The sequence below is a fragment of the Bison bison genome, unplaced genomic scaffold (assembly GCF_000754665.1).
Source record: "Bison bison bison isolate TAMUID 2011002044 unplaced genomic scaffold, Bison_UMD1.0 scf7180017864376, whole genome shotgun sequence".
Lineage (NCBI taxonomy): Eukaryota > Metazoa > Chordata > Mammalia > Artiodactyla > Bovidae > Bison > Bison bison.
Window position 1 is genome coordinate 8,801,864 of NW_011494948.1, and position 6,711 is coordinate 8,808,574.

The 6,711-nt window shown below is 42.3% G+C and overlaps 1 pseudogene across 1 annotated transcript in view; it reads left to right on the forward strand.

Moving 5' to 3' along the window:
- Nucleotides 1-340, forward strand: part of LOC105000981 — a 59,422-nt pseudogene extending 59,082 nt beyond the window's left edge. Inside the window, exon 6 of the transcript XR_826805.1 lies at nucleotides 112-340. The product of XR_826805.1 is annotated as an alpha-2-macroglobulin receptor-associated protein pseudogene (transcript). The remainder of the gene's footprint in view (nucleotides 1-111) is intronic.
- The last annotated feature ends 6,371 nt before the right edge of the window (nucleotides 341-6,711 follow it).

Consider the following 6,711-nt stretch of genomic DNA (forward strand, 5'->3'; position numbering starts at 1 on the left):
CGCCATGCTGGAGGAGAAGACCAAGGAGCTGGGCTACAAGGTGAAGAAGCACATGCTGGACCTGTCCAGCCGCATCTCCAGGGCCCGCCACAACGAGCTCTGAGGCCACAGCGAGCTCCGAGGCCCCGCAGCGCAGCCAGCCACACGGAGGAGGCGGCGGCAGCCTGGGGTTCCCGAAGAGGGCCCCAGGCCCTCAGGGCTCACTTGTCTGCCAGCAGAACCTCAGGGAAGGCGTGGAGAGGACCGGCCAGGAGGGGCCGTAGCCGGAAGGGCGGACAGACTGCCGCGGGTGCCCCGGGGCCGGGAGGAGGAGCTCCACGAGCCCGCGCCCCCTGCCTGACAGCCAGCTGCCCCCGTGTCAGCTGCTCATGGAGTGGTGGCCGCCATGCTACAAGGCCACGGTTTGCGTTGAAATCCTATGACTGCCACTGGAAATGCCATGTACAGAAGTCCTTACACATACGTGACAGTATTTAATTAAACCTCGAGGTCACAGCTGTAAAAAAAAAAAGAAAAGAAAAGAAAGAGGAAAGGGTAAGGCAAAAAGGAAAGCCCTCCTACCCTGATTAATTCCCTTTAAGGAGCTTCCACAGAAGCACATCGGAACATTTCCACTTACAATTCAGTGGCCAAACCTTTGTCACAAGGCTGTACCTAGGTTCAAGGGAACCTAGGAGATGTGGTCTTTTAGGAAGAAACATTACTCTCCTAAATGAAATCAGGATTCTATTACGGTAATAAGGGACGAGCAGGTATTAGATGTGAAACTTGAGGTTTCTATCATACTCATATAAAATATCCTTAATGCCAGTATAATCTAAGAATTACTGATGCTTCTGTTTGAATTATATGGTGCTTAAGGCATTAGCTTAACAACCCAATTTTGCATTGAATTGTCTCAGTGCACATGGCCAAATTGAATTCTTTTATACATCTCTGATCTGTTTCTCCACTATTAGTGAAGTTTAAGCTACATAAGTTTGGGGGTACATAGCTAAGGAGCAGAAAATTCCATTACTCTTGAGCCTTCAAATTTAGCAAATAGTTTCTTGTCTAGAAATTATATTGAGAAATGATTGCATCTTCTGCAATCTTTTTCTTCCCCATACTACTGGAGCTTAAATTTCCTACATTATAAAAAGGTGAACATTTTAGAAAATTTGTGGGTTCATAATTGGAGAAAAAGAAGAAAATAGGAAGACTGGCACCAACTTGACACTTTTTCCTGCATGGTTGATTATTCTGTGAATTTCTTCACTCCCCTCTTAAAATTCTACCAATTAAAGATTCACTTTGGTTCCCAGGCATCCCTTTCTAAAAATGTCGGTTTATAAAAAGAGATAAAGTTATTAGTCATTCAAAAATCACTGCCAATTACTTTAATCAGATTGCTTTCTTATTGGCTATGATACAATTTCACTTAATGGGAGGTATTTATTTATCTAGTTTATTTATCTTGAAAAAGAATATGCACTGGTGGCAAAAAATTCAATCTGAACAAATAAATATACTGTGTAAACAAGTCTCCCTTTCACCCCAGATTCCAGGATTCATTTCCTTGATGATGGAACAATTACTAAACATTTCTTGTGAGCATCATCTAGAGACATATTCTGCATGGAGAAGCATACCTAGGTATAAACACACATATACATATGCATATATATGCAATGCAAATATATAAAAATCCTTTTGTTTTACCCAAATGATCAAATATTTGTGTATATTATTTTGTAACTTTAAATTAAAAAAACATTATTGAAGAATATTTTTTTAATCAGCATATATACCTAGTACATTAGAAAAACTCTGCTAAAATAGGAGTTTTTAGGAAGGGAAGTAATTCTGTATTTATGGTGCATGGAGCATTTGACTTTAATATTTTATTGTGAAATAACTGTGTCCTGGGGTCTATGAAGGAAAACGTTAAAAGAAAGGAGAAGAATGGACTGGCCTGGAATCTTAATTCCCGTGTGTGACATTGTTCCGACAGAAAATAATGTTCCAAGTTCTTAATAATTAAGTTGAATACTCATCTAATTTCCCTGGAATGGTCGCCATTTATGCTTGTTGTCCTGGCATACTGTTTGACCACTTTCATTTTCAAAATGGTCCCATTTTGGATGACAATTATGTAATCACTGTTGTAATAACAAATGGACAAATTAAGTATTTAGAATCAGCTGCAAAGATTAAAAAGGCACCTGATGGTGGGGATTTGTCTACTTGGGACCCTGCTCGGCTCCTTACGAGCATTATGATCTGGGTCAGTTGTTTCACTGCTCTTTGCCTCAGCTCCCTCAGCTTTCTAAAGGGAATAGTGACTGCCTCAGAGTGGAGTTATAAATGCTCAATGCATGCCTGAGAGGGGCTTGTCACAACGTCTGCTCCATATCTGCATGTGCTCCTGCTCAGTTGTACCTGACTTTTTTCGACCCTGTGGACTGTACATAGCCCACGAGGTTCCTCTGTCCATGGGATTTCCCAGGCAAGTGGGTTGCCATTTCCTACTCCAGGGTATATTCCTGACCCAGGTATCAAACCCACGCCTCCTGCATTGGCAGGTAGATTCTTTTACCACTGACCACCTGGGAAGCCCCACTTCATATGTAGGGTTCAATAAATATTACTTATTATTTTCACAATTTTCCTCCCTTTGCCTGCTAGACCACTTCATTCTTACATTGTATAAAACTCTATGAACTGAGATTCATTTAAAGGAGCAGTCATCATCTTCTAATGATGGGCTGTGGTAAAGACATTTAAGAAGAAAAAAATAGACAAATACAAGACAGTGACTGTTGATTGGAGGGACCCATCACTCCCACCCACCCATCCACAGCCCTACAGAAGAGGGACATCAGAGTGTGGTTTGAAGGTAGAGCAGCACTTTGAACTTCAGACTTGATTTGATTTTGGCTTTGATATTAAATGTTTTTCATTTTAATAGCATTAGAAAAGGATGTGTGCATTTTCTCTAGCAAAGAGGAGATATATTTGAAATGAAGGGGAGACACTATTGTAGCCATTTGTACTTCACAAGCAGAGCTGTATTTTCTGTTGAAGGAACTACTTCAGAAAGAGGGCTCAGGAGAACTTATAATCAGTCATACAAGGTGGTACATCTTAACATCATGTGTAACTTTCCATATATTTACTATTTCCCCCCAATGCGTCCCTTAATGGATCTCCTTCTGGCAGAAGCTACATATCAAGCAATGAATGCTGACTATTTTTCAGACAACCTGGAAACCCCTGAGGACTTTTCAGTTCAGTTCAGTTCAGGTGCTCAGATGTGTCTGACTCTTTGCGACCCCATGGACTGCAGCATGCCAGGCCTCCCTGTCCATCACCAACTCTCGGAGCCTACTCAAACTCATGTCCATTGAGTCAGTGATGCCATCCAACCATCCTATCCTCTGTCATTCCCTTCTCCTCCTGCCTTCAATATTTCCCAGCATTAGGGTCTTTTCTAAGAGTCAGTTCTTTGCATCAGATGGCCAAAGTATTGGAGTTTCAGCTTCAACATCAGTCCTTCCAATGAATATTCAGGACTGATTTCCTTTAGGATGGATTGGTTGGATCTCCTTGCTGTCCAAGGGACTCTCAAGAGTCTTCTACAACATGACAGTTCAAAAGCATCAATTCTTCGGCGCTCAGCTTTCTCTATAGTCCAACTCTCACATCCATACATGACTACCGGAAAAACCACAGCCTTGACTAAACAGATCTTTGTTGGCAAAGTAATGTCTCTGCTTTTGAATATGCTGTCTAGGTTGGTCATAACTTTTCTTCCAAGGAGTAAGCATCTTTTAATTTCATGGCTGCAATCACCATCTGCAGTGATTTTGGAGCCCCCAAAAATAAAGTCTTCCACTGTTTCCACTATTTTCCCATCTATTTCCCATGAAGTGATGGGACCTGATGCCATGATCTTCATTTTCTGAATATTGAGCTTTAAGCCAACTTTTTCATTCCCCTCTTTCACTTTCATCAAGAGGCTCTTTAGTTCTTCAATTTCTGCCATAAGGGTGGTGTCATCTGCATATCTGAAGTGATTGATATTTCTCCCAGCAATCTTGATTCCAGTTTGTGCTTCATCCAGCCCAGCATTTCTTATGATGTACTCTGCATATAAGTTAAATAAGCAGGGTGATGGTATACAGCCTTGACATACTCCTTTTCCTATTTGGAACCAGCCTGTTGTTCCATGTCCAGTTCTAACTATTGCTTCCTGACATGCATACAGATTTCTCAAGAGGCCAGTCAGGTGGTCTGGTATTCCCATCTCTTTCAGAATTTTCCACAGTTTGTTGTGATCCACACAGTCAAAGGCTTTGGCATAGTCAATAAAGCAGAAATAGATGTTTTTCTGAAACTCTTTTGCTTTTTTGATGATCCAATGGATGTTGGCATTTTGATCTCTGGTTCCACTGCCTTTTCTATAACCAGCTTGAACATCTGGAAGTTCACGGTTCACGCATTGTTGAAGCCTGGCTTGGAGAATTTTGAGCATTACTTTACTAGCATGTGAGATGAGTGCAATTGTGTGGTAGTCTGAGCATTCTTTGGCATTGCCCTTCTTTGGGAAAAAGGCCTTTTGGGGAAGGTCCCTGGTGGCTCAGAGTGTAAAGTATTTGCCTGAAAAGCAGGAGACCTGGGCTCAGTCCCTGGGTTGGGAAAATCCCCTGGAGAAGGTGAAGGAGGAAACAGACAGAACAGGCTCTATCTTGAAAGCAGGACTCCATCTTGGGCTGGACTGTGGGCTTTGAGCTACATGCCCAGTATCTATGGAAACGACATACCAACTGGAAAACCAGACCCCCTGGATGGAAGAGCCCCAGGGCTCATACCTAGACTCTGTTGCCTAAAAGAATACCCTAATTACCTGTGTAACCGAATAGAATCACAAATTCTATTATCCTTATTGGGGTATGACCACAGGCCTATTGATAATTGTCCACTGTTAACTACCTAGGCTTAAAGCATATGAATCACGGGTTGACTTTGATTGTATCTTTCTTTTCCTTTGTTCAGACTAGTTTTAGGGGATTTGGTGAGGTGGGTTTGGGCACGTACACTTAGGGTATATAAGGTTTTCAGAAAAACTGGTCAGTGTCTTTGGCTAAGAGGAGACTGCCTTGGGCCCGCCGGTGTAATAAACTGCACTCCACTATCTGCACTGTCCTTCTGAGTGAGTTTGTTTCCCAGAACGCATGGCTATAACAAAGGAAATGGCAACCCACTCCAGTATTCTCAGTACAGAGAATCACATGAACAGCGGAGCCTCGTGGGCTACAGTCCATAGGGTCACAGAGAGTTGGACACTACTGAGTGACTAACGCTTTTAAAGGAACTTTGACTCAGAGTGGGAGTGGGAGTAGGAGGCGGGAGCTATTCAAGGAGCAGGAACAGGTATTTTCCCTTCATATTCATTTTCTTAAAATTGAATTAGATTTCTATGAAAAACCGTTTTGTAGAATAACAACCTCCTTATGGTTTTACCAGCTGAGACATAAAAGGCTATTTGTGGTGAACTGTTAAGTTCTGAATGCAGGTGGAAATTCCCTACTTGCTAGTTATTTGAATGATAATGAGAATAATATTTTACATGAACCTGACCCTTTTAACCAGGGATCTTAAATTCCGTAGGTCATTGTGGTATATCATCATTTTGACTCTGGGTGAGAAGGTTGCCTGAGAGCTTGGTTAAATCTCAAATTACAAAATTTCCTTCTCTTCCTTCTAAAGTAATTTATTTTAATTAAGGTAAAAAAACACCATTTGATCCTTTGAGGACAGAATATAGGAATATTTCTGGCTTCTGCCATTACTTCTTATCCAAATAAGGTACAATTTTCTGGATATTTTTGCAAAACAAAATGAACTCAATTCAGTAACAGACTCACCTCTGAGCTACAGGTTAATGGAAAATTTTAAATAAGCTCTTAACACCACAATAAAGAAACAAACAAATGAAACAAACTTCCTTTCACCTAGATCAAGAATGCATCTGGGTCTTTAAACAAGGGGAAACCTGGAAGAAGTAGCCGAGGAAATCCAGTGTAACCATACTCCTTACAGTGGTACAGGGGTTACAAAACGTGAATTGAGAGCTTGAGGGCTAAAGACAATGAGCCAAAAACAAACCAGGGACCAGTTGTACTTGCATCAGATTTTGACCAAATGAGCTGGTGATATAAATAGAAAAGTCTACTGGGCAGGTCAGAATGAAAGGGAAATGGCTTCACTCACTTGAGCTGATCCTTAACTCATCTGTCTCGAAAAGAATACAGAAGACGAACCCTCCCGGAGTCCAGGCTTTTTCTCTCTCACTGTACAAGGGAGATGGTGAGAGGGAGTTCTGCCTAAGAAATGCCATCGCACCCAGACAACCCCTGCCTGGAACCTCATGCCAGATCACTGACAAGATCATTGACAAGAGCAGTGGTAGAAGTGGTACCATCGCAGGGGCTCTCTGCAGGGCTTGGTGTTTTTCATCATAGCATCTGATCCACATACCTATGCTGCAGAGAAGGCTTTTCCATCCCTGCTTCTCCAAGCAGGAATCTGAGTAATGCACACAAAGCCACACAGCCAGGAAGGGGCAGAGCAGGAACTCACACCCAGGTAGGGGCAAGCTAAGTGTTGCCACCAGCCCTCCTCGCCTGTCCCCGCATCACCCAGATCTCATCCTCACTGGGGCCCAGG